This window comes from Canis aureus, chromosome 29, assembly GCF_053574225.1.
Source record: "Canis aureus isolate CA01 chromosome 29, VMU_Caureus_v.1.0, whole genome shotgun sequence".
NCBI lineage: Eukaryota > Metazoa > Chordata > Mammalia > Carnivora > Canidae > Canis > Canis aureus.
This window is the reverse complement of record NC_135639.1, coordinates 24,451,238-24,478,784: the sequence shown is the minus strand read 5'-3', so window position 1 is coordinate 24,478,784 and position 27,547 is coordinate 24,451,238. Positions and strand designations below refer to the sequence as shown.

Below are 27,547 nucleotides of genomic sequence, written 5' to 3'. Positions count from 1 at the left end.
ATTTCATGGAGTGTGAAGAGCCCCTGCCCTGCAGGCTGGAAACGTGCTGGTCAGCTAGAAGGTCATGGGGTGTTATGCTGACCGCTTCTCCATCCTAGGCCCACAGGCTCTAATCAGGGCTTCTCTGGGCAAATGCTGGGGAAAACAAAGGCTTAGGGGCACCTGGGAGAGCACCCACAACAGATCACCTAAATTGATTAAGGTCACTCAAGCCTCAATTGACAAACACCTTCCTCAAACTGGCTTATGCAACAGAGAAAGAAATCTTGCTGGATGCAGGGGTGGGGTTCACAGAGCCTGGGGCTGGGAGCAGGGTGGGGCTTTGTCCATCTGGAAGCAGGGCTCCGTGTTCCCAACACCCCTCTCTCCTGGGAGCGCAGAGCGGACCCCCTGTCTCCTGGGTGTGCAGGGTGGGGCTGTGGCCACTGGTCCCTCCTGGAATGGGGGGCCTCCGCCAGGAAGGAGATGCGGTGTGGCTGGAGGAGAGCTGAAGGGATTGATTCCAGGAGCTCTGGTCTTCCCTTCCTGCCTCATAGGGGAGCAGCTTCACTTTTCTCTTGCGGTGAGTGGTGGAAGATTCCATTTGGAATAACGATTCTGTTGTGAAGAAAGAAATTGAAAATGACTGGACTACCTAATTCCTTGGCTTCCTCACATAGTCTGCTGCCAGGAGATTCCTGTATGTGATTTATCACCTAAGGCGTCTAGGCTTTCCTTTTTAATTTCTTTCTTCCCCTGAAAAAATTTCAAAAAATTTAAACAGATTCTTTAAAATATATGTGTGCATACATATGGGTTTTATTCATCCATCCATTCATTCAACACATGTTTACTGAGTGCCCGCTAGGGGTTCTAGGTTCTGGGGACAGAGCCTTGGACAAAGTAGAACCACCCCCTGCCCTCCTGGAACTTCTGGCTGGGGAGGTGGTGACAAGTGTGTTGCTCTCACTGCAGTGGCTTCGTAGCTTCCAGTCTTGCTCTTCCCACCACTGCTAGGGGACTATGGTCCTGGGTTTGTGTTCCCAGCTCCTGTGTGAGATCTGAGGAGATGTGTCTCACAGCCTAGCTCACCGGTCAGAGGCCCAGGGCAGCCTCAGAGCCCAGGGAGTGCCTAGGAGGGTTTGGGCTCCTATAGAGGAGGTGGTGCTCTCTCACACCCAGGAGTCCAGAGCGGGAAGTGGTGGGCACCCGAACTCCTGACCAATTCCCTGCAGCCACAGAGAGTTCCAGAGAAATTCCTTGGGCCCGAGGTGCCCTCTCTAAACCTCCCTTGAGAAATCCCAGGAGTGCAGACAAGGGGCAGTCATGTATTAGCACGTCTGGCTCCATCTCCTGGGCACTTTGGTTTCTAAGCCTTGGAGGCTTGGGATCTGTTGTGGTTGTGGGGCAAGGAGCATGGAATACAGAAAGGGGCGAGGAGAGCCTGTGACCCTTCTGGGTCGGCCTGCTTTCCTCGGTTCAGGGCAGGGGAGGAACTTAATAGCATATGGCAGCAATGAAGAGCTCAATTTCTGGAAACAGACCAGGGCCTCAACTGGGATCTGTGCTCTGCTTCCCTGGGTATGGCCATTTCTGGAAAGGGGCCAGGTGGCCACGCCAGGTAGACAGTAGAGAGACAGAAGATGAACAGGCAGGCAGAGAGAGCAGGGCTAGTTGGGCCAGGGCTCCTCCACCTAACAAAGCTGGCGTGTTCTACACAGCAGCTGTATCTGTGGTCTTCTCTCTTGTCTCGTACCCCTCAGCTCAGAGTAATGGGCAGGCCCAGGGGAGGCGTTGGACAGGGCTGCAGATGAAATAAGATGGAAAACTCTCTCGTTTTGCTGCCACCTGCCTGAATTCCCAGGCCTGTGCCCAACAACTCGTGGTCAGTGAGCCTGGGACGGCCTGCTGGTGAGAGCTGATGACCACACTGGCTGGAGGTCCTTGGGAATGTGCCAGCCCAAGTGTCAGGCAATGAGATACCAGAGAAGAAAATCATTGAGAGGGTGGGCAAGGGGGGCCCTGGGACAGCAGCTCTTGATGAGAGTGAGGCTGTGAGCTACTGGAGGGGGGCACCATAGGTGGCTTGTTTCCCTGGTGCTGGGCAGAGTGCCTTACAGGACATCTGACAATTGGATGGAGGGACAATGGCCAAAGCTTCCAGGGATTGTGGTGAGGCTCCCGGTGCCTCCTTCCCTGCTCAGCGCCCTCTGCACATGCTCTGTGCTCCTGCTGAGCCCTGGCTCTCCGATCTGCAGAGCTGTCTGCCAGCCCAACACCCAGGAAGCTGTCTGGCCGAATGTACTGCCTTTCTCAAGAGGGTCTGAGTTTTAATTTTTTTTTAATTTATTTATGATAGAGAGAGAGAGAGAGAGAGAGAGAGAGAGGCAGAGACACAGGCAGGGGGAGAAGCAGGCTCCATGCACCGGGAGCCCGATGTGGGATTCGATCTGGGGTCTCCAGGATCACGCCCTGGGCCAAAGGCAGGTGCCAAACCGCTGCGCCACCCAGGGATCCCAAGAGGGTCTGAGTTTTAAGAGGAAACAATGAGAGGGCAATTCTTTATCTAGATGGGCAATTCTCGAATGCAATCTCCTCTTACCTGTTTCCTCAAGATTTTAATTGGTATTCTGTAAAACTTATATCTTAAAGATTTTTATTCATTTATTAGAGCATGTGAGAGAAAGAGAGATTGAGAGAGAGAGAGAATGAGTATGAGCAGGGGCAGAGGGAGAGGGAGAGGGAGAAGCAGACTCCCCACTGAGCAAGGAGCCCAATCAATGTGGGGCTCAATCCCAGGACCCTGGGATCGTGACCTGACCTGAAGATAGATGCTTAACCGCCTAAGCCACCCAGGCTCCCTTCTGTAAAACTTATTAAATTCTATGTCAAGTGAATTTGCTAAACCTTGGACATCTTAGCTTCATCTTGAAGATTTAAAATGCACAGCAATATATCTAAGGCTCTGAAAAGTCCTGTGGTTTAAAAACGACCTATTTGATTTTTCTAAACGATAATTCGTCTTATTGAGGTATGGCTTGCACACAATAAAATTCACTCATGGAAGAGTGCAGTTCAATGAGTTTTGACAAATAGATACACTCAGGTAACTAACTCCACAATCAAGATATAGGATGTTTCCATCAGCCCGGAGAGTTCACTCATGACCCTTTGTGACCATCCTTCTCCCCCAACTCCCGAGCCTTGGCAACACCAATCTGTTCTCTACAGGTATAGTTTTGCCTTTTCTAAAGGTTCACGTACATGGAATCATACAGCAAGTAGTCTTTTGTGTCTCTGGTTTCTTCCCCTTCACATAATGTTCCTTGAGCTTCAGTCGTGCTGTGTGTATTGGCAGTTGGTTCCTTTCTACTGCCAGGTAGGAGTCCCTCGTATGGAGCACCCCCATTTGCTGACCCACCCACCGGCTGAGGGATGTTAGATGATTCAGAGTAAAAGAGCTCTGGATATTTGTAAGTGCTTGGTAAACACAGATTTTCATTTCTTTGGGGGGAAACACCTGGGAGTGGGCTTGTGTCACTGTATTTGATGAAGGGACATTTAAATTGAATATCTGTGAATAAACATCCTGAAGAATAGTTTCAGAAACATGGTTCATGCTCCCTTGAATGTTGGGGCTGTCAAGCCATTGAGGCTTCCCTCCTTACGTCCACAGGCAGAGCCGAGGTTCCTAGGCCAGGGCCTCTGCTCAGCAGATATTCAGGAAGGTGAACGGGTGACCCTGGGTTTGCCAAGTGGAGCTCAGCAGGCAAAGGCCCCTTGAGCTGGGCGTGGGTAAATCAGCCTTAGAACTGTGGCAGCGACTCTCACGTGGTAGTAAACTCAGCCCCTGACTGTGTTCTCTGCTGTCTCTGCTCTCTTCCTGGGTGGGGAGACCGTGACTCTGGTCTTCGGGCCAGGCTCTGTGTCACTTTTCAGTGATTCTAAGAGGGACAGGTGGGAGCCACAGTAGTTGCTACCATGAATGCCATCACCCTTACCAGCAGATGGTGGGGGAGAGGCTAACTGAGAACTCCTGGTGCATATAAAACAAAAGCCAGCCGGAGGAACCTGCAAGGTAAACGCTATCATTATCGGGAATGTAAAGGAAACAGCATCTGTCCCCTGCCGTGGCACGAACCGGAGCTGGGGTGCAGGGGAGCTCCCCGAGGCCATGCAAGCAGGCAGTGCTCACCGAGGAGCGAGGGAGCTGACAGCTGAGTACTTGCTTCTACTGATGTCACCTGGAGAGAAGATCAGGCTTGGGTAGGTCTAGATTTTAAATGTTTCATGAGCAACCTGACTTCCTTTTGTTTATTGTCCGATGGTTGTCTGACAGTGATTTTCCAATTTAGTTGACCAATTAAAGTTGGAAATTGCATGTTGCTTATCCCACTTCATGACTTTGGTTGGGGTGTCATATGTCACATGGGATAGACCTGGCTGGGTGGCCAGCTTCTCCGACGCAGGGGCCCAGGCTACAGGAAGCACAGGGCACTTGCAGTCAGAATCAAGAATTTAAAAACTCCTTTTCTTCCCTTTAGCTCCATTCAGCTCACAGGCCCTGTTGCTATCTGGAAATATTCCCTAAGTATTCTGTTGTTTTGTAGAAAGAGCACAAGACTCTGGAATCAGACAGACCCAGTTTTCCATCCTGGCTCTGTTATGGACCAGCTAAGCAGCTGAAGCCAGGCCCTTCTCTGGTGACCTAGTCTCCTTGTCTGTAAAATGAAAAAATGTCCCTCTCCAGGGCAGGTAAGAGGAGTATATGAGAAACCGCATCTTCTGCAGATAGACCGACCAGGCTTGCTGCGTACCAGGTGTATAATCAATAGGATTAACCTCAGAGTCCTAACCTCAGAGTCCTGGAGCCACCCTACATGTCCCCCAGCCATAGAGTGACCGTGCTGGGGAGGAGGGGGGTGAGGAGTGTGTGTGTGGGGGAAAGACACTGGTGAGACAGTCATCTACCAGAACTGCCCACTCAGCATCCTAGAAACCTGAAACCCCAGGCCCAGAGATTTCCTGAAAGGTCTTTAATCCAACTGCCCTCCCCATGCTGGAGACAGCTTCTTTGTGCTGAATGGTCAGAAGACTTTCCTGAGAACATCGGTGGGTGAGGACATAGTCTCTGTCACTTATGCTCCGCAACCTCTGACTGGTTCCTTACTCTCTCCCTGCCTCAATTTACTCATCTGTAAAGTGGCACAGGATAGAACCGACCTTGTGACATTGCTGCCAGGAGGAGGTGATAGATATAAAGTGCTTAAAGCAGTTCTTGGCAAGACAATCCCCTTGATAAATGCCAATTTTAGAAGCTTTCCATGGGGCACCTGGCTGGTTTAGTCAGAAGAGCCTGTGACTCTTGATCTCAGGGTGATGAGTTCAAGCCCCAGGTGGAATGTAGAGATTACTTAAAAAGCTAAAAGCTTTTCTTCCTGTGCATAACCTTCTCTGTGATGAGGAACTTGCCAAGGCCAATTATATGCCATATCCTTCCTGGCACTTTGGGCAGCTTTGTGTCCAGCAAAGGGAGTTTCCCTGTCTTCTTCAAATTTCCACTTGGGAGTCGATTTGTTATCCTTCTCAGGCTTTCTTTCTTTCTTTCTTTCTTTCTTTCTTTCTTTCTTTCTTTCTTTCTTTCTTCTTTCTCTTTCTTTCTTCCCTTCCTTCCTTCCTTCCTTCCTTCCTTCCTTCCTTCCTTCCTTCCTTCCTTCCTTCCTTTCTTTCTTCTTTCTTTCTTTGTTTCTTTCTTTCTTTTCTTTCTTTTTTTCTTCAGAGAGCTATCATTTCTTCTCTGCATCTTTTCCCATTAACCTTGACACCTCTCACTCAAGAAAATATCACTAAGTTGAACCAAATGAAATTTCCAGTTTGTGTATCAAAAGCTGCTGAATGCCGTGATTTCATACAGTTCAACCTAACAGTGGGCTATGCAAGTGGCACCACCTTTGGGCCCCTAGAGCCACAATTACCACTGTCATGTTGAACACCTCCTGCTGGGTCCTGTCTCACATCTGGTGGTGTGTGTGTGTGTGTGCAGGAGTCTGTATTTCTAATAAGGTCTCCAGTGGAAAGAAAACTGGCCTCAGAAACAGGACACAGATGGGGGAGCATCCTATGTCTAGCTGGCCACCCAACCTTGGGCAAGTCTCTAGGCCTCTGCTCTCTAACCTCCATGATGGAAGTTTCCAGAAGGTGGTCTCTCTGATTCAGGAGCCCTGAACTCCTATGGTTCATGAAATATTTATTAGGTACCCACGAGGAGCTGAAGGTTACAAAAAATATATAAAAAATATAGCCCACACTGGCAAGGAGATTACTGTAGTTGGGGAGATTCAGTTCAGGGCAGTTGGGGTGAGCAATAGCATAATGCGAAGTAGCAGCAGAAGTGATTTCACTGAGGAACGAAGAGCTAACTGCAACTATAAGTAAATGATGGCCAAAAGCTCAGAGGAGAGTGAAGGCATGGTAGATGGGGTAGGCTTCCTACTGGAAAAGGAGACTTTGAAGAGGGTCTTGGGTTGAGAGAAGGAAGATGTGTCTTAGCTTTATTTCTCTTTGGTGTTCCCAGCACACTGGCTCCTAAAATTTCAACAGCCTTAAGGTACTTCATTTATTCACTTGCTCATTCATTCACCCCTCTATCCCTTCATTATATTCATAAACAGATATTGGGTGCTTACATGTAGTAAACAAGATATATTTAGACTCTGCCCTTATGGAGCTTCACAATGTACCAGAAGGATCAGATATGAGAGGAACACACAAATATACCAAAAATGAAATGCAGTGTTTTGCAGAGAATTAAAACAGGATGAAACATTAGTGACTATATGATGTCTTGGACCGGAACAGGAGTGAAGAAAGGCCTCCCTGTGACATGACACGTAAGTCAACATCTGAATGTTAAGAAGGAGCCAACCAGGACGAGATCCGGACCAAGGACTCTAGGTGGGGGGAGCTGCTGGCGCAAAGGATGTGGGGTGGGAATTAGCAGGAACAAAAGAAAAGCATGGCAGGAAGAGTGAGGTGAGAGATGAAAGGGCAGTATATGATATATATGGTGAAGTAGGCAGGGGTCAGAATGTAAAGGGTTTTGTAAACCAGGATAAGGATTTCATGCTTTATTGTAAGTGCAACAGGGACCATTGAATGGCTTTAAGCAGAGGAGCATAATTTGACTTATGTTTTTGAGAAATCTCTCTGCCTTCAGAATGAAGAATGATTCTAAAGAGGCAGAGTGGAATTAGGATGCCTGGTGAAGTTATTGTAGAGGTCCAGTTGAGCAACAGCCATGGTGTATACTAGAGGAGTGGTTGACAAACAGTGCACAGATATTTAAATGCCCAGGGCGGAGAGGGTGGGATAGACACACAAGGAGGTAGGGCACGGTCTTAATATTTAAAGCAGTTTCTCAAACATCTTTTTGCTGCCCTTGTGGGGAATGTTGTACACTTGCATCAGAATAAGTGTGCAAGGGGTGTTGGTTGGCTCAGTCAGTAGAGCGTACAACTATTGATCTCAGGGTCATGAGTTCAAGCCCCACACTGGCACAGAGCCTACTAAAAAGAACAAAAACAAAAACAAAAAAAACAGTGTGTAGATTCAGCAGTGATTCTCAGCTGGGATTCCCTGGAACAGTAGCAGCACCTTGTTGGGAGAGGACGTGGGGATACTCTGGTATCCCACCCATTGCCGCACGCTTTTATGTCCTGACTACTACACAGATCCTACCTATGCGTGAATGCCTAGGGTAGCTGCCCCGGTGATGGGCAACATTTATAAATATAACCCAGTGTGACCTCCTGAAAGCTTGTTCCTTGCTGTTTTGACCACTTGAGGATATTTTGATTCTTTGTGTACAAAGAAGGTCATTTTAACATTAGTTTTTGTCGAAAAATGATTTTAGAAAACAAACTCTAGTAAGTACATTTATTTTCTTGATCATCTTCTGCTATGTGATGAATCTAAACATTTCTAACCATTTTGGTTTTCATTTCCATTTTCATTAGGAGAAATTCTATTCCATATATACTGTACGATGAATATTTGGTTTGTCGCTCAGGGTTTTTATTTTTCATTATTTGACCATTATAGCTTTTGCCATGATGGCTGATTTCACTTTTTTCAGGTCCAGTTTTCTCGGGCTCAATTTTGCAAATCTAAATTGTGTCAAGGAGATAAGGTTCTTTAGTTATATTTCACTATAATGAAATTTATTATGTACAGTTTTAGCCAGTCAGTTCTATTTTCCATTCTATATTTATTACCAGAAGTATTCATTATGAACCGAGAAAAGCCGGGGCACCTGGGTGGCTTGCTCAGTTGAGCATCTGACTCTTGACTGTGGCTCAGGTCATGACCTCAGAGTCCTGAGATCGAGCCTCCGTGTTGAGCTGTGGGCTCAGAGGGGAGTCTGCTTGGGATTCTCTCTCCTTTTCCTGCTCCCCCGCCCTCTGCCCTGCTCATATGCTCTCTTAAAAAAATAAAAAAATAATAAACTGAGAAAAGCTGATGGTTGTATTTTTATGTTGTAGCTAATCAATATTATGAGCTATTATCTCAGGAATATCAGTATTGTCCTCAAACATGGGCAGCCCAGGCTGGTGGTGAGTGCTCAGGCTCTAGAGTCAGGCTTTCTGGTTTCAGGCCCCGGTTTTACCACCTTCAAGTTGTGCGGTGTTGGCCTCAGTTTCTTAACCTAAAAATGAGTGTCCCCCTTCCAGGTGGCTGCTGCTGTGAGGCAATGAATGCACATCAAGCACATGTCACTGTATGAATAACAGACCTGATTCATTATTCTAATGAAGGCAGTAGCCCCACCGCTCTATTAAGAAAGCTGGAGTGGGTGGAGTTTGTCAGTTGTCCCATGTCCCCACTGCACTGTTTTCTTCCATCTTATTATCTGCTTCTCTCTCCTCAGAAGCCTCTTGGAGTTTCATCCCCACTTACTGGAGGTTTCTCAAAATGCGATCCATAACCTACCACAGAGTCAGTTTGGAAAGCTGTTAAAATGCAGATTTCTGCTGAACTAGAATCTTACAGCAGACCCTTGAATCCTTTTTAACATACTCCCAGGGATGCACACTGAGGCATGAGAGACTTAGGTCCTTGGCCCCAGAGGTCCTTCACAGGTAGATAGAGACCTGTTCTTCCTGCCAGCCCAGGCGTCCAAGAGGCAGGCCTACCCCGAGCTGCCCCCTGCCTAAGATTTGTAGCAATAGCTGCTGATTAATGAGCACCCCAGAAGGGCCAGGAGAGCTCACCACCTTACCGGGACTCCTAAGGTCTGAAGGCCACCATCTGTGTCAGAGGAATAGGCTTGCCCCGACCCATACCTTTAAAAGCAGCTGAGGAGAAGCATTTCTGTCATTTTTAGCTGTCCAAGGCTCATGCCAGTAAAGCGACATCATGACCAATGAGTGCTGGGGATTTCACGGCCGCGGGTCACTGACAGTGCAGAACCCCTCAGTGTAGCCACAGCCAGGTGCACCCTCTTGACTGTCTCCTCGTCTCCACTCAGAATCGACAGTGGCCGCAACAGATGACCACCCCCCCCCGAGGAAAATGCAGATGCCTTAGGTCAAGTGAGAGAAAATGCTTGACGGGATGCTGTACTCTTCCTCCTTCGTCTCCGCGTAAGGCTGACCAGGCTAACCCATTGTCGCGGCCTCCCATGAACCTGGGGGGCACACGGAGCTGACAGGCAACCTGTCGTCAGGTGGTTTAAACGCCTGCAGCCACTCACTGCTGGATCCTCGGCCTGGAGGGCTCCCCTTGCCCCTCTGGGCACTGAGCCGGCAGCTGAAGAGCGAAGCCCCAAGCCCGCGGGGCACCTGGAAGGGCCCAGAAGCCTTGGGATTGGGGTTAGGTCGGTGGGCTGCTGCAGCTTGCCCGGCTCTGCGGCCCGTGTCTGTGCTGATTGGTGGGTTGTTAAATCTTTTGACTGTCACCCTGGGGAACAGCTTAATATTTTTTCTCAGTACAATGCTCCAGGCGGTCATTACCAATTGATCAACTGTTAGTAGTTTACATGAAATTTATTTACCATCTGTGGATTTAAGTCCTGCCTCTCGCAAGGGTATTTGGTTTTTCTTATTATTTATTTATTTATTTATTTATTTATTTATTTATTTATTTAAGACTTTATTTGTTTATTCATGAAAGATACACAGAGAGAGGCAGAGACACAGGCAGAGGGAGCAGCAGGCTCCCCACTGGGAGTCTGATGCAGGACTTGATCCTAGGGTCCCAGGATCACGCCTTAAGCCAAAAGCGGATGCTCAACCACTGATCCACCCAGGCATCCCGGGTACTTGTTTTTTTTCTTTTTTTAATTTTTTAAATTTATTTTTAATTTATTAAAATATCTTTTATTGGAGTTCAATTTGCCAACATATAGCATAACACCCAGTGCTCATCCCACCAAGTGCCCCCTCAGTGCCCATCATGCAGTCACCCCAACCCCCTGCCCACCTCCCCTTCCACTACCCCTTGTTCACTTCCCAGAGTTAGGAGTCTCTCATGTTTTGTCACCCTCACTGATATTTTCACTCATTTTCTCTCCTTTCCCTTTATTCCCTTTCACTAATTTTTATATTCCCCAAATGAATAAAACCATATAATGTTTGTCCTTTTCCGACTGACTTACTTCACTCAGCATAATACCCTCCAGTTCCATCCACGTTGAAGCAAATGGTGGGTATTTGTCATTTCTAATGGCTGAGGAATATTCTATTGTATACATAGACCACATCTTCCTTATCCATTCATCTTTTGATGAACACCGAGGCTCCTTCCACAGTTTGGGTTTTAAGTAGTGTGCTCTGGAAGTTAAAGAGCAACACTCCCAGGATAGGATCTCTAAGGCTGTCCCTTCTGGTACTGAACTTGGAAGGAAGTGGGGGTTTTCAAATCTTATGTTCCGACTGGCTCTGACCCTTGAACACAGGACAGGACAAACGAGACAGACAACAGAAAATCCCCCAAAGCCTCAGCACTGGGCAGGCTTCCAGCAGAGCAGAGGTAGCTCATCTGGGGCCACAGTCAGGATCAGCATCCTTTGTGTAGAAGTTGGATGGTTTCTCTGTCACACATCTTTTTTGCTGCCTATGGATAGCAAAAGTCACTTAGCATCCAAACAGAATGACTCATGCTTTGAGTAGAAATAATTTTGCCATATTAATATGTTTTTTTTTTCATAAGCAGCAAAGTGCCTTGATTTTAAAAACAGTTCTGGTCATGCTATCACCAGTAACAACCTGGGAAAACGTGGAATTGTGAAATAGGGCTTCTGGGGAAATGGAGTAGAGGGGGCACAGCAAGAAAGCCCCTTTGGAATCACTGTCTAGATATTGAGGATGGTCCCGGGGGAGATTCCAAAGTCTCCAGACTTTGCTTTTAGACTTGCAGAGTTGCCATGACTCTTGTTTCTGGACTGAGGTCCAGAAGAGTTAAGTGACTTTTCTGAGATCACACAGCTAGCCCAAGACCGAAGCAAAGTCAATAGAATCCCGACTGCATCTTCTATTGACTTTAGACAACATGTCAATGTAATCTATCTATTTCTGGGTAACCCAGGGGTGTCATTAGGAGCTAATTACCATATAACATTGCAGGGAAGGGCTGGCTGAGGTGTGTGGGTCTGTTTGCTCCTATACTCAATGGGCTCATTTAACGTAGTTTGGTTGTTTGCTCCTGGTACTTCTTCAGTCTGTCTTTGTCATCGTCAATCTCTTATTGTGACTGCTTCAAACAAATCTTCTAAAATCTATTTCCCCAGGCCCTATTGACTGTGAAAGTACACTAGTAATTTAATTTTGCATAATGATTCTCCCAGCATGGCTGGGGGAAATCTCAGCAATGCAGTTGTGTCTCCTCCCTCTTCCTCCTCTCCATTCTCTGGGCCCTCTATACCCTGAGCCCTCTGCACACTCTCGGGCAATGCACCATTCCAAGACTGGCAAGGAACAGGGTCCAAGTTCTACAACAAATGGTGTGACTGTAGGCAAGCTTCTTAGCCTCTCTGAGCCTAGGTTACTCCTCGTGTCTCTCAGGTAGGATGTGAGGCTGAAATGCCTGCATGCAGGTTTTTTTTTTTTTTTTTAAACAAACTCTAGTTTTATTCCTGCACTTAGGCACATTCCACTCTCACCTTAGATTATGGCTGGTTAAAGGCATGTTTGTACTCTTTGGTAGGATTCAGAGTCCTTGAGGTTGGTGACTGTGTTTCCTGATTCTGGGTCCCCCTGTGCGGGGTATAGACTTGCTGCAGTCTCTCCATTCATGCTTGCAGAATAGAGAATATCGTAAGTCAGTAAATTCTGTTGAGGCAGGTTGCAATGGCTGTGTTGTCACCTGCAGGCTCAGAGACACAGGTCTTTTCTTCCTCTCCATATCCAAGGAAATGCAGTTACCAAAGCCTGGACATCCAAAAAAGGTGGAGTATCTATCTCTCCGAGTTATGACCCCTTTTTGCAAAGTGGCCCCACTGCAGAGAGTCTTTCTCCCAAGACAGGGTCAGATTCAGGGAGCTAGCTTTAAAGCCCTTGTGAAATGTGCTGACCCACTCCTTCTCCATAGGTGTGGAGTCTTCAAGGTGGCACCCGTTCCCCTAGGAAGCCATGACTTTGAGTGGCTCTGAGTGTTTCTCTGGAGCAGTCTCCTGATTCCCTCACAGCTGGGCATGGTTGTAAGATCAAGCACTCTCCACATGGCTAGCCATGTGGAGGCAGAGCGGCTGATGGAGAAAGATGAGGTGAGAGGAGCCTTGAGAATGGAGGTGAAAGAACGAACCAATGGGCCCCAAGGAGGAGAAAGGGAGTGGAGCTGGCTGTAATCCCTGCTCCTGCTTCTTCATGAAGCTGCTCTTTCTGTCAACAAATCTCCCTTTTCAACTTGAGTCATTTCCTTCCGTCACTTAGGCTTTGATCGCCCTCAACAAATAACCCCCGACCAATTTCTTCTTTAAGCCATGAGGGTCACATGGTAGGTTTCTTAAAGGAATTTCTTTTTCTTTCTTTCTTTCTTTCTTTCTTTCTTTCTTTCTTTCTTTCTTTCTTTCTTCTTTCTTTCTTTCTTTCTTTCTTTCTTTCTTTCTTTCTTTCTTTCTCTTTTTTATTTGTTGTTGAGAGAAAGTGGGAAGAGGGCAGAAAGGGAGAGAGAGAGAGAGAGAGAGAGAGAGAGAATCAAGCAGGCTCCATCTCCACACCCAGCACAGAGCTGATTCCAGGACCCTGAGATGATCTGAGCCCAAATCATGAGTCAGATGCCTAACCTTAACCTGCAGAGCCAGCCAGGTGCCTGGGGGCGTTTCTAGTCTTGCCTTTCCTTGAATGCACAATTTGGGGCAGGGTAAGTAAGAGATGCTAGTGGCACAGTAGTTGTTGGTTTTTTTTTAGTATTTAAAAAAATTTTGTTTAAATTCAATTAATTTACATATAATGTATTATTGGTTTCAGAAGTAGAGGTCATTGATTCATCAGTCTTATATAATGTCCAGTGCTCATGACATCACATGCCCTCCTTAATGTCCATCTCCCAGTTATCCCGTCCCCCCATGCCCCTTCCTTCCAGCAACTCTCAGTTTGTTTCCTATGATTAAGAGTCTCTTGTGGTTTGTCTCCCTCTCTGATTTTGATGATTTATTTTTTCCTCTCTTTATATACATACCACATCTTCTTTACCTATTTATCTGCCAATAGACATCTTGGCTCTTTCCATAGTTTGGTTATTGTGGACATTGCTGCTATAAATATTGGGGTGCAGTTGCCCATTTGGATAATTATGTTTGTTTCTTTTGGGTAAATACCTAGTAGTGCAATTGCTGGGTCATAGGGGAAGCTCTATTTTTAACTTTTTGAGGAACCTCCATATTGTTTTCCAGAGTGGCTGCCAGCTTGCATTCCCACCAACAGTGTAAGAGCGTTCCCCTTTGTCCTCATCCTCGACAGCATCTGTTGTTCTCTGACTTGTTAATCCTAGCCATTCTGACTGGTCTTAGGTGGTTCCCTCATTGTGGTTTTGATTTGTATTTCCCTGATGCCAAGTGATGTTGAACATTTTTTCATGTGCTTGTTGGCCATTTGTAGGTCTTCTTTGGAGAAATGTCTGCTCATGTCTTCTGCCCATTTCTTGATTGGATCATTTGTTCTTCAGGTGTTGAGTTTGGTAAGTTCTTTATAGATTTTGGATAAGAGCCATTTATCTGATGTGTCATTTGGAAATATCTTCTCCCATTCTGTAGGTTGTCTTTTGGTTTTGTTGACTGTTTCCTTTGCTGTGCAAAAGCTTTTTATCTTGGTGAAGTCCCAATAGTTCATTTTTGCCTTTGTTTCCTTTGCCTTTGGAGATGTGTCTAGGGAGAAGTTGCTGTGGCCAAGGTCACAGAAGGTGCTGCCTATGTTCTCCTCTAGGCTTTTGATGGATTCCTGTCTCACATTTAGTCTTTCATCAATTTTGAGTCTATTTTTGTGTATGGTGTGAGGAAGTGGTCCCGTTTCTTTTTTTTGCATGTGGCTGTCCAATTTTCCCAACACCAATTGTTGAAGACAGTCTTTTTTTCGATTGGATATTCCTTCCTGATTTGTCAAAGAGAAGTTGACCATAGAGTTGAGGGTCCATTTCTGGGTTCTCTGTCCTGTACCATTGCTCTTTGTGTCTGTTTTGGTGCCAGTGCCATATTGTCTTGATGATTACAGCTTTGTAATACAGCTTGAATAGTAGTTGTTGGTTTCATTAATGATGAGCCTGGGTAGCACTAAGCTGGGCACAAAGAGTGTGTCTGCTCTGGAAATGTCAACAATTGTCCAAATGTTTCAGGCAGAAAGGTAATCACCTCTGTTCCGCGATAGTGTGTGTGCCTGTGTGTGTGCGTGTGTCCATGAGTCTGGTCCTTTAAACATGTCATGAGCTCCTTTTATGGAGTTCTTCAGTGTTTTTGAACATTTGAATGCAATATTCTTAGATTGCCTGGTTCATTTAGTAATTAGAGTACATTACTCTTGCAGATTGCTTGAACCTTATACTTTCTTGGTGTTCAGTTCTCTCTGAGCCTCCTCCAGACTACTGCTGGTGAGACATTTGGGTAAAGTTGTAAACGCATTTGCTGTATCTTTCTACCTAAGTATTTGCAGCAGGTTTTATGAAGCTTGTAAATATGAGCTGATTTTCTTTTACATATGTGAGTCAGCCTTATTTTGGTCTTAAGTGACTTTATGAACCTGCACGGATTAGAATAAACACTGAAGCCAGCAATCAGTTCTATATTTAGTTCTTAAACAGCTAGGATTTGTGTGTGTGTGTGTGTGTGTGTGTGTGTATGTGTGTGTGATGAATATTAAGAAAAAAATAGGGACGCCTGGGTGGCTCAGCGGTTGAGCACCTGCCTCTGGCCCAGGGTGTGATCCGTGGTCTCAGGATGGAGTCCCACATCAGGCTCCCTGCCTGAAGCCTTCTTCTCCCTCTGCCTACGTCTCTGCCTTTCTCTCTCTGTGTCTTTTAAGAATAAATAAATAAAATCTTTAAAAAGAAAAAGAAAATATATGTGTGAGCACTGACTGCTGCTATGTGTGAAGCTGGTTGACCTGAAGATGGGCCTGGTAGGATTTCTGATCAGGTGGGGCCAGAATCGATAGCTGAGAAACCTCTTTCTCTCCCGAAACCCACTGTTTGCTTGCCTTCAAAATGGGAGAGAATAATAGTCTCCCATTATTGGGATACATCTCGAGATGGGACATTCCCCGTATTGGGACGGTTGTGCAGGTCAAAGGAAACAGGTGATCACAAGGACCTAGCACAGTGCTAGTGTCTAGCTGGTACTCAGTAAAGGCTTACTACTTCCAGAATCTCAGCCTTGAACGGACTTTAAGGTTCTAAAGAGTAAAGGTATGTGTGTTTTCTGCTGTGTCCCTGACAGTTTCTAGGAAGCTCTGAGCCAAATAAATAAGAATATAATACAGATTTTGACATTGGATTAAATTGTCTGCCTGGGCCTTTATTTTATCAGAGTCCTGCCAGAGAAAAGTTTCCACTCAATGTTGTCTTGGGTCATCGTGAATAATAGGGCAACAAGGTAAGGTGGAGAACAAAGGGGTGGTCAGGGTCTTTCAACCTTGACTGCTTGGGTTTATGTCTCAGCTCAGGCAATTTAAGGGCTGTGTGACTTTGGATGTGTCATTTAGCCTCTCTGTGCTTTAATCTCTTCACCTGTTAGAAGGGCACAAATATACTAATGTTTTAGTAATTTTATATATATATATTATATTATAGTTATATTAGTTATATAGTTATATTAGTTATATTATATGTAGTTATATATATAATCACTATATATAGTGATTATATATATAGTGATTATATATACATATATATGTATATATGTGTGTGTGTATGTATATATACATAATTAATACATGTAAAATGCTGAGTGTGCCAGGCACACAGTGCTTGTAACCATTATTATTACCTTTATTATTACTGTCAGTGGTTAAAAGAGTGGATTTTGGTGGCAGAGAGATTTCGGTTTGAATCTTGGCTCTGCCATTTACCAGCTCTGTGACCTTGGATGATTGTTCAACCTTTCTAAGTCTCTGTGTCCTCCTCTCTTATATGGGGGTGTCTTTTATCCCCTGGGGTTGAGCATCAAATAAGACAAGATATGTAAAGACTTAGCATTGCACCTGTTACAGAGAAAGCACAATCAATGTTTCCTATTATCTTGAGAACTCTCTTAATTTAACACCATTCATTCAACAAATATTAGTAAAGTTTGTGCTAAGTGTGGGCTTGGTAATGAATAAAGTTTCTTCCTTAATGAGGAAGCACGCACATCTTTTCTGTTTTGGAAGAATATTTACTTCCTCTACCCTAATCAGAACACTGTAACATCGTACAAGAAACTCTGTTGGAGAACATAAGATGGCGCCACTGGAATCCCCAAGCGGGGGTGCTTGGCTCTGTGAGTTGGGGTTCTCATGAGGAGAACCCATCTACAAAACAGTTGCATCCCTGGGACCTGGGATGGGAACTAATGGCATAAGTAGACATGGGCATTAAAGGGGTGACTGCTCATCCTGGTCTCTCTCTGCCTGCCTTCCTGATGTTATTATTAACTGTGCCCTCTTCCACCTGCAAACTGTCTTGCTAGATAGAACATGAGTGGTTTTCCATTCTTGACCTAATTAAGAAAAACACCTCCACCCAGATCAAAGGAATGTGGTTGGAAGTACCACTTGGCCAGCTCTAACATTCAGGAAGGGATGCAAAAGGTGAGGGAGCCTCTCTAGTGTTGCCAGGGAGGCCACAGGAGCAGAGAAGGATGGACAAGACATCTCCTTCCCTCTCCTGGAAAAATTATGGATGTTTATTTTCTTCCTCTCTTTTTCCAGGTCAATACACAACATAAGAACTTTGCCATTTTCCTAGATTCTGCAGGGGAGTGGCTACTTGCCAGAGGGAGACGATGCAGAGAGGCCAAATTAAAATGACAACTGAACAACAACACTCAGGTGAAAGGAACAAGCAACCAGCCTGGAGGAAGACACTTCTGGCCTTAATTTAAATCCTTTTCTTTCTTGGTTGTTTGTTGTTGTCATTGGGGAAGGGGAAAAGTGGTTGGTGGACAGTGTGCAGCTGGATCTGTGTTCTCCTCTCAGTGTCCTCACTCAGTTATTATGACAGCCCAGGGGGAGGAGATGGTACCATGAAGGGAGGGGGGAGGCATTGGCTGAATATTTTGTAGCAGTGTTCACTAAGACTCTTATTAAAAAATAATTAAGTATAAATAGCAAGACAGAGATGTCCCAGGATTTCTATAATGCTGATGTGTCACTTTTAGGAGCAGGACAAAAATATATTTTATAAAGAATAATAAGACTGATAGTAAAGCTCACACAGTGATTACTGCATGTCAGGCTTTTTTTTTTTTTTTCCTCTGAGTGTTTCACATGTACTTTGATGTGGAAACAAAGGCAGAAGAAAACTTATTAAATTTCCTTACTACCTACAGCCCATGGACAAGTCCTTGAAAAAGGCAGAGTGACGTTCCTCTAGGGACTCAGCTGCCTTGATGTTGACACTTTTGCAATCTTAGTCCAACCCTCAGGACCCTGTGAGTCTACTTTAATATATAAAAATTTCTTTGGAAACCTCCTTTATCGCTGCCCTCCCCTAGATATATGTTGGCAATCATTGACTCACCAATATACATCTGAAGTGTTTCATGACTGAGGGTTTACTAAACAATAATAAGTGATCTTTCCCAACAATAGCTAGTGCCCTCAGGATCCTGGGAACCTTGTTTCCAAAATACCTGGGAGGTTTACACTCTCCCTAACCCCCTCCCCTCTTGAAAGTATATAAAAGGCTCCAGTACAGCTCTTTCTGCCCATGGGTCCTGACCCCATGCTTTAGTAACACCACTTTGTGCATCAAAGATGTCTCAAGAATTCTTTCTTGGCCATTAGCTTTGAACCCTAACATCTTCTCGTATATTATACTTATTTGCTTAATCCTAACCTCTGAGATGGACTGGTTCTCATTATCCCTAGTTTCCAGATGTGGCAACTGAGGCCCAGAAATATTAAGTAACTTGTCCAAGGTCAAATGGCCAACCAGATTCTACCAAGGCAGTCGGGCTCCCTAGTCTAAGCTCTTAACCAAACCCGGTAGCACCTCCTAGGTCGAAAGTCAGCCTGGGATTAGGAAATTGAGGTACAGAAAGGTTAGGTAACTGGCTGAAGTCCCACAGCTAAAAAGTGAGAACAGGACTCAGGCTCAGTCAGCTTTGTCTAGCTCCAGAGACCATACTCTCAGCAGTCACTCATGCTTTTCCTCTTTCTGAGTTGGGTTCCTTAAAAAGATTATCATGAAGATCAAGTGAGACAAGGTAGGTGGGTGTGTTTAGACAACTGTAAAGCACCACACAAGCCATCATTCATTAACTAGGTCTGAGGGCTGGAGGGCAAACAGGGAGAAACTCACCTTGTGTTTAAGGAGCCTTGGGCAGAGGCTGCAGAAAAGAGACCCACACATTTGCAGTGAGGAAGTTGAACAGTACAGGTGTGAGGTGTGAGGGGGTCTTAAGACCAGATGGGGTTGGAAGAGTGGAGCATTTCTCTTCTGGTGTTAAGTGGGAAAGTCAACAGTCTGACCCTGGTAACCTGGGACCCTGGCTCAGAGAACCCAAACCTTTCTTAGCATCGTCATTAATGACAACAACAAAAATGTTCTTTTAGCCAAAGACATTCCGCCTCCTTCCTCCCACCACTTTTCCTTTATCCAAGCTGCTTCCAAGCATTTCCCCAGGTTATTGGCTCTTTTTAGACACCTCTGCAGAGAGGTCCTAATTTGCATCACCATCTGGAAATCTTTACTTGGAGCCCCGCCCCGCCCCCCTAGCTATAAGATACCTACCGAACTGCACTCACCCACAACAGAGATTGCAGCTCCTTTCCTCCCAATCCTGTCCACCCCTCAACACCCACCCCCAAATCCTGATATCTGCTGAAAGCCCAGTTGTCTTCCTCCGGGGGCCACGCACCTGTCTTTCTCTTCAAGTCCACTTATGGCACATTTCCTTTCATCTGCTCAGAATCTGTCTTAAATGTGAATCCACGGAACAAAAACCCCAACACTCAGAAGCACTGTAACTTTGTTGAATTTTGCTCGGTCACAACAGTTGTCTTCTTTGCTGCTTGCCGATGCCGATGTCCTGTCAACAGAGACTAAATGGCAATGTTTGGAAAGATAGCAACATTAATCATATGGAAGTGATTTATTTTTAATCCACCACACTGCAGGCTGGCCCCTAGTTATTTGTGAATTTTGTATCAAGCCCAAACTTTGAAATTTTGATAATTGGTTTCTTACAGTTCCATTATTTCTCCTTTTCCTCTGAGTCTGATGTGTGTGGAAAGTTTCCCAAGTATGCATCCAGTAAATGAAACCTATATATAAAGATAGGCACAGTGACATAAAGTAAAATAAAGCTGTAGTTACTCATTTATGTAGTGAATATTTATGGCATGTCTTCCTTATGTCAGGTGCCGTATAAGGAGCTGGGCACAGTAATGACCAAGGTCGGTGTCTGTCCTCACGAACTTGTTAGTAGAACACAAGTCGATGAAACAGCAAATAGACATTTTACACATTGAGATAAATTCTCATAGTGAAACAAGTATGGGTATTGTGAAAGAAAAACATAGAAGGAAAAACTCAGGAAGGGGTGGTTTCTGATCACCCAACCCCAAAGACCTCATTTTGCAGATGAGAAGAGTCAAGGATAAGTTCCCTCCATCCTATACAGATGACTCCTGGCAGACCCATAGCTAAAGAAGCTGGTGCCTCTTGGAAGAGAGACCATTAGATCTGTGATGAAATGCACCATCTTCTTGTGATGGGTTTTCTAGGAGGATTTCTCTCAAGGATATGGGATATATAGTTAATGCATTTCTGGGGAAATGCATTCTGGTATTCTTCTTTTTTGCACTGTTAAGGGCAGGATGCTGTGGAAGAATGATTTCTTCCCTCACTTTCCAGACTAACTCAGAATTCTTGGGGTTGGGGGGGGGGGAAGGAGGCCCCTAAACTCTGGATCCAAGGTCTATTGGATCCAAAATCCAGGTGATTTATGCCAAGGAGTCGGAGGCAAAAGCAGAGCCTATGAGAAAAGGAGTAGAGAGGTGGAGAAATAGAAATGAGAAGAAGCCAGAAACCAGGACAGCAAGCTCCTGGCAAAGTAGGGACAAGTGCCCCATTACTTGGCTCAGCATGTGCACCAGCTCAAGGGATGATAATCCCAGTTCACTAATAAACACCACCCCCATTTGCTTCTGTCTATGGTCCCCTTTCCATATGAAAATTCTTTTTTTTTTTTAAGATGTATTTGAGAGTGAGAAAAGAACAAGTATGAGCAGGAGGAGGGGCAGAGGGAGAAGAAGAATCTCAAGTAGACTTTCTGCTAAGCAGGGAGCCCTATGTGGGGCTCTATCGCACAGTCCTGGGATCATGACCTGAGCTGAAATCAAGAGTCAGACACTTAACCAACTGAGCTGCCCAGGTGCCCCCCAGATGGGAATTCTTTTTTTTTTTTTTTAAAGATTTTATTTATTTATTCACGAGAGACACAGAAAGAAAGAGAGGCATAGACACAGGCTCCATGCAGGGAGCCTGACATGGGACTCAATCCTGGGTCTCCAGGATCATGCCCTGGGCTGAAGGCGGCATTAAACCACTGAACCATATAATGTTTGTCCTTCTCCGACTGACTTACTTCACTCAGCATAATACCCTCCAGTTCCATCCACGTTGAAGCAAATGGTGGGTATTTGTCATTTCTAATAGCTGAGTAATATTCCATTGTATACATAAACCACATCTTCTTTATCCATTCATCTTTCGTTGGACACCGAGGCTCCTTCCACAGTTTGGCTATCGTGGCCATTGCTGCTATAAACATCGGGGTGCAGGTGTCCCGGCGTTTCATTGCATTTGTATCTTTGGGGTAAATCCCCAACAGTGCAATTGCTGGGTCGTAGGGCAGGTATATTTTTAACTGTTTGAGGAACCTCCACACAGTTTTCCAGAGTGGCTGCACCAGTTCACATTCCCACCAACAGTGTAAGAGGGTTCCCTTTTCTCCGCATCCTCTCCAACATTTGTGGTTTCCTGCCTTGTTAATTTTCCCCATTCTCACTGGTGTGAGGTGGTATCTCATTGTGGTTTTGATTTGTATTTCCCTGATGGCAAGTGATGCAGAGCATTTTCTCATATGCATGTTGGCCATGTCTATGTCTTCCTCTGTGAGATTTCTGTTCATGTCTTTTGCCCATTTCATGATTGGATTGTTTGTTTCTTTGGTGTTGAGTTTAATAAGTTCTTTATAGATCTTGGAAACTAGCCCTTTATCTGATATGTCATTTGCAAACATTATATGTTCTCATTCATTTGGGGAATATAAATAATAGTGAAAGGGAATATAAGGGAAGGGAGAAGAAATGTGTGGGAAATATCAGAAAGGGAGACAGAACGTAAAGACTGCTAACTCTGGGAAACGAACTAGGGGTGGTAGAAGGGGAGGAGGGCGGGGGGTGGGAGTGAATGGGTGACGGGCACTGGGTGTTATTCTGTATGTTAGTAAATTGAACACCAATAAAAAATAAATTAAAAAAAAATAAAAAAAAATAAAAAACATATATAATATGTAAAAAAAAAAAAATAAACCACTGAACCACCAGGGCTGCCCCAGATGGGAATTCTTGATGATGGAACCAACTTTGGTTATCTTTGTGGTCAGATCTTCCTCACAAGTAGAAGTTATCTAGCAGCTTACTACAGAGCTGGAGTGTCACTCCTGAACTGTCTCAGGGGCCACACACCCCTCCATCCTACCCTGTATTGGCAGAGCACTTACCATGAAGAGCAAGGTAACTTCTCTTGCTCAAAAATCTTTAATCATTCCTCCTGGGATGTTATACTAAGATCAAGCTAGACTTAACAAGCATTCTGATTTTCTATTGCTTTGTAATGAACTATCCCCAAACACAGTAACTTAAAATAACTATTATTACCTCTCATGATTCTGGGATTAGTGGGCTCAACAGTGATTCTTGTTTGGCATCCTTTGTATGCTTGCAGCCAGAAGTTGTCCAAAGGCTTCTTCACTCACATATCTGGTGCCTGAGCTGGGATAGCTGGATCAGCTGGGGTCTGTTCAGACATCCTTACCTTTACATGGCCTCTCCACATGGCTAGCGTGGGCTTCTTCATGTCTGGTGGTCATAGCGTAGGCATACTTCTCACAAGGCAATGTGTTTTGCCAGAAGGCAGGATGAGGAAGCTGCCAGTCTCTTAAGGTCTGGGCCTGCAAACTGGCATAGTGTCACTCTGACATTTTCCGTTGATCAAACCAGTCATAGAGACCATCTACATTTAAAGGGGAGGGACAAAGATTCCCATCTCTCAATGGCCCAAGTATTGAAGAATTCGTGGCCATCTTTAATCTGTCACAAATCTGCTGCTCCTTCCAGATGAGAACACTTCATATTTGTAAAAAAGCAAACATATCTCCATGAGCTTTTTTCTTTACAGGCCATGCTTGCAACCTTTAGATCCCTTATGCCCTTCCCAAATCCCATATGAGTCCAAGTTGTCAAAGTGCTCCTTTAAGACCTGACATCCAGGACTTGATTCATTATTCCAGATATGGCTGCCCCAGTACAGAGCGCAGTGAACCGATCAATATCTCTCTTCTGGGAAATACAATTCTATGTATGCAGCTTAAGACTGAATTCCTTTTTGTTTTATCAGCCATGTTACATTGTTGATCCATATTGAGCTAAAATGACATTATAAAAAGTAATTGCAGCAAATGTATAAAATATGAAACAACACAAGAAAATAAGATCACCTATATTTTTCACTATTCAGAGTTAATTGCTGCCTTTTGAGTCTTTTTTCTATTAATATTCTGTATATGTATTTATGTGTATGTGTTTTCAGTAAACTGGTTTTTATCCACTGAAGAAATTGTTATGAGGATTTTTCTTAAATCAGGGAATTCCTTCTATATTATCATTCATAGTGATGGTGACATACTGTACTTTGTGAATTACCTACATCTTTTTTGAAGGAAATGCAGTTAAGCCAGGTCTTCTCCATTCTCTACTTGTGTAATTCTGTTTTTTTTTTTTTAAACTTAAATGCAGGACTATCTTTATATTAAAAGTTATCTTGTTGCTTTTAGGATAAATTATAGTAGCTTGTTATGGTCTTTTAAATCTTGATTTCATCAACCAATCTCTCCCAGGTTTATATGATTTTAAAATCAATAATACGAAAATCACTGATATATCATTTTAAATAGGATAAATCTTCACAGCATTCCCTTGGAGGCCACTCTCTACATTTCATTACTCCATTGATCAAACACTCTTTGGCTTTGATAATTAATCATTTTATCTGTACTATCATATGGCTCGTTTCCTTATGTGAAAACAAGAATTTTCAAAAACAGAGAAAAAAGATTGCCAACTACTTCACCATTTGGATTAATTATGTCTGTTATGGTCCTGTTTATGCCCATATTATCATTTTATTAAAGAAAGGAGATTGGAGTGGTTTGGTGTAATTATTCTTTTGGAATCCATGCTATTGTTCTGGAGGAAAAGAAATTCATCAACTACTAAAACCCAATTCAAATCTCTTACAATTCATGAATGTACAGGTTGGACCTAAAGGTCTCATCTTAAGACATCTCTCAATTGGGAGATTAAAAATAATTTCTTTTTCAGATTAAGCTTTTTGTTACTGTTGTTTCTCTCTGTCATATGCAGTTGCTGGTGGGAAAAACATGAGACTAATTAGTTCCTTCAAAAAATATTTAATTGAAAAATGAACACATTTTTCTATGTTCAAAAACCAACTACTTAATTTTCCAAGGATTAAATACAACTCATTAGACTGTAAATAATAAAATCCATTTTTAAAAATCCAGATTACTTCCCAGTTCCCCCACAGCCCTTCAGAGAGTACCCCCAGTGGCTCAGCATTCTCATCTTTAAGTCCTGGAAGCACACTTCACTGTGTCTCAGTTGGGAAAAGCGATTTGGACTCATCAAAGCAGTGATGAGCTTTCTTCTTTCTCCTCGTTTATCTCAGACTTCTGAACCCTGAAAAAAACATTTGTTCTACCTTCTCCGTATGAAGATTAGTTTTCCTGAAATAATGGAGGCAAAAGAGAAGTGGAGTAGTTGTGCTTTCTATCTGCTCTTCCCATTACATTGTCTGCTTCAAGTAATGGATCCATTTCTTTCCTTTGTAAACTGCCTGAGAGCTTGCTCATCTTAAGACCCTCCACAATGCCTAATGCAATCCTTTACTTGTTATAGGTATATTAAGCAGAACTTTTGGTTGCCAGGGACCAAACTCAAACGTCCTTAAACCAAAAAAACATAAAATGTATATAGACGATCCGACAGCAGACAAACTTCAGATACAGCTGGGTTAAAAGATCCAAATTACACCATCAGGACCTGGATTCTCTCTCTCCATCTCTCCTCAGTGCATTTCTCTCCGATTTCACTCTGAGGCAGTTGTCACCCATGTGGGACCTCAAGGACTGCATCTTCACAGCTCTGAAGTGTGAGGAAAAAGGAAACTCCTTTCTTGGTTGCTCAAGCAAAAGTCTCAAGGTTAGCTCTTTGACCTGATTGACTTGGATTAGGTCATGTGTCTATTCCTGAGCCAATCAATCACCACAGCCCTGAGCTTGTGGTGCCCCAATTGGCCTTACCTGAGTCACATGACTACCCATGGTGTTTGGGGTATAATCAGCTCTACCTAAGGGACAGTGGGAGAGTGCGGCACTGGTACTCCCTCTGGAAGAAACTCTGAGTTTCAGTATCAGGAGAATTAAGGAAGGATGCTGCATCAGCAGAAAAACACATTATTATGACACATTTTTAATCGAATATTTTTTGAAGAAATTCATTCGTTCCATTTTTTCCATCAGCAATTGACAAAGAGAAACAATAACAAAAAACAGTCTGAAAGAATTTATTTTTAATCTCCAAACTCAGAGATACCTCAGGACAAAGACCTTTCGGTCCAACCTGTACCTTCATGAATGGTAAGGGATTGGAATTGGGTTTTCGTATTTGACCAATTTCTTTTTTTCCTCCACAATGTGTGAGTTATTTTTCATTGTGTGAATTTCCAGAACGCAAATATGATACTTCCTACCATCTACCCTTTAAACAAAAGGAGACTTCTCACTTTCAACTAAAATAACATTTGTTGCAACAGGACTAGGGTACACATTAGAAACGATGGGCTTCTAGGTTGTGGTGGCCTTGGCAGAGCTGAGATCTTAAAATGACATCCTGCTAATGCATTGGAGTCCATCTCTTGGTGGCTTGATTCCGCCCTCCTAAAGTGCAACCAAGAATAGGAGTCCAGAAGCTGGTGCCCTGATGATGAGATGGCCTGTTTCAAACAGTCAGTATATAGTCAGAAAAACAGAGCACATGCTAGATAGTCCAATAGAAGGAGTTTGAAATGAGGAATTGATTACAAAGGCACTGGGAGAACTTGAGAGCCAAACAGGACCATGAGGCAGCCCAGATATTAACAAAGCAGGAAGCCTCTACAAGCTCTGAGGTGCAGGGAATAAAGGGAGGAGATGGTGTGATCAGATGCTGACCTGGGATGCTGGGACCATCCAGCAGGACTTAGAGCACCAGGGGCTTCCCAGCAGGACCTGGATCTATGAAAAAGACTGCCTCCTGTGAGCTGGAACCAGAGAAGGGATGCCAATCCAAGCAGAAAGAAGGGGAGAAATACCTTAATTTCTCCTTCTATTTTGCCTTCCAGTCTCCCAAAATGATCTCTCACTGGCTAAACCAGAAGGCAGCTAAGCAAGGCAGTCAGGGAAGTGTAGCTTTCAGGGCAAAGGAAAGGAATGTATCTGAAGCCAAAACAGCAAATGAGTAGCACACTACTTACAGCAAGATGTGAAGACTGGGGCTGTTTTCACATGACCAATTAGCAGCTCTTATTAGTCCTTTTCTTTGTTGCAGTAGAAGGATTTGAAGCCTTTCTGCTCTGAGGAAAAGGAAACTCAGATTTGCTGATTCCGACCATAAATCTACTAGACTACCAGAGACCAAAGAATGGTGGGGGAGGGGGTGAAGCAGGGGTTTGGCAGAGTAGGGAACTAAAAGAAAATGGAGGTGATTCAGGGGTGTGACATATCTTGGGGAGTGTGGAGAGTCCCCTCCAAACTGGAAAGGCAGGGAGACAGAGAGTATTGTCAATGGTTCCTTAATGAGAGGAGTCCCGCTTGACCACAGAGTACCTTACAAAAGGCCCCCAGCCCCCAAGCATGAGATCAACAGATGACAACCAAGAGGGGACTATTTGGAGGGGTTGGAGTCATTCTCTGTAAACTCAAGGGCAGATCATAGTAGCTGCACCTTCTATTATTCTGTTGAGGATTCCACTGGATTGGCCTCTTGCCTAGGGCTACCCTCTGGGGGAGCTGCTCAACAGTATCTCCAGACCTTGCTCTCCTTTCCTCTCACCCTGTGTGGGCATTGCCACCTGATGGGTAAGCCCAAGAAAATAAAGCTCAAAGCTGCAGTTCTGAGTACTTAGTTGGGTACAGAGTTTGAACAGTGCACATTTAAGTGATAAGTTCAGAGAGAATTGAATTGTCTGAATGTCTCTGGCTTCAGAGCTTTAAATAGTGAGGGTTTGGACAATGAACAAATCCTATATTTTAATATTTTAACAGCTGGCACAATCAAACTAGTGTTCTAATTGAATATCAGCCCTAGCCATACCCTCCCTCCTCCAGGAAGCCTTGGGATGTTACGACCACCCACAGGCACTTTACCAGATCTACGGCTGCTCTGTAAAGGCTTGGTGTTGGGAATCCATATTGAGATTTCAATTTGTGCTTTATGTTGTAGTTATAAGCTACAACATAGGTTTCAAAAGCTTGTCCAAGAATATAGAACATAGACAAACCTCTGAACTCCTTTGCCTCAGGAACTTCTGTGTTGCC

General features: G+C 44.3%; 1 long non-coding RNA gene across 10 annotated transcripts; it reads right to left on the bottom strand.

The window, feature by feature from the left end:
* Positions 1 to 27,512, bottom strand: LOC144301148 (uncharacterized). 10 transcript variants are annotated; one of them, XR_013367940.1, is made up of 7 exons: positions 27,377 to 27,512; positions 26,485 to 26,583; positions 22,551 to 23,317; positions 19,852 to 19,928; positions 19,523 to 19,706; positions 18,964 to 18,991; positions 15,913 to 16,188 (listed from the first exon to the last, which is right to left on the bottom strand). It is a non-coding gene; the product is annotated as an uncharacterized LOC144301148 (long non-coding RNA). The 10 variants fall into 10 exon arrangements; XR_013367936.1 differs by having other exon boundaries at positions 15,923 to 16,188; positions 22,551 to 22,850; XR_013367938.1 differs by having other exon boundaries at positions 15,923 to 16,188; positions 19,523 to 19,693; positions 22,551 to 22,850.
* Between the last annotated feature and the right edge of the window lie 35 nt (positions 27,513 to 27,547).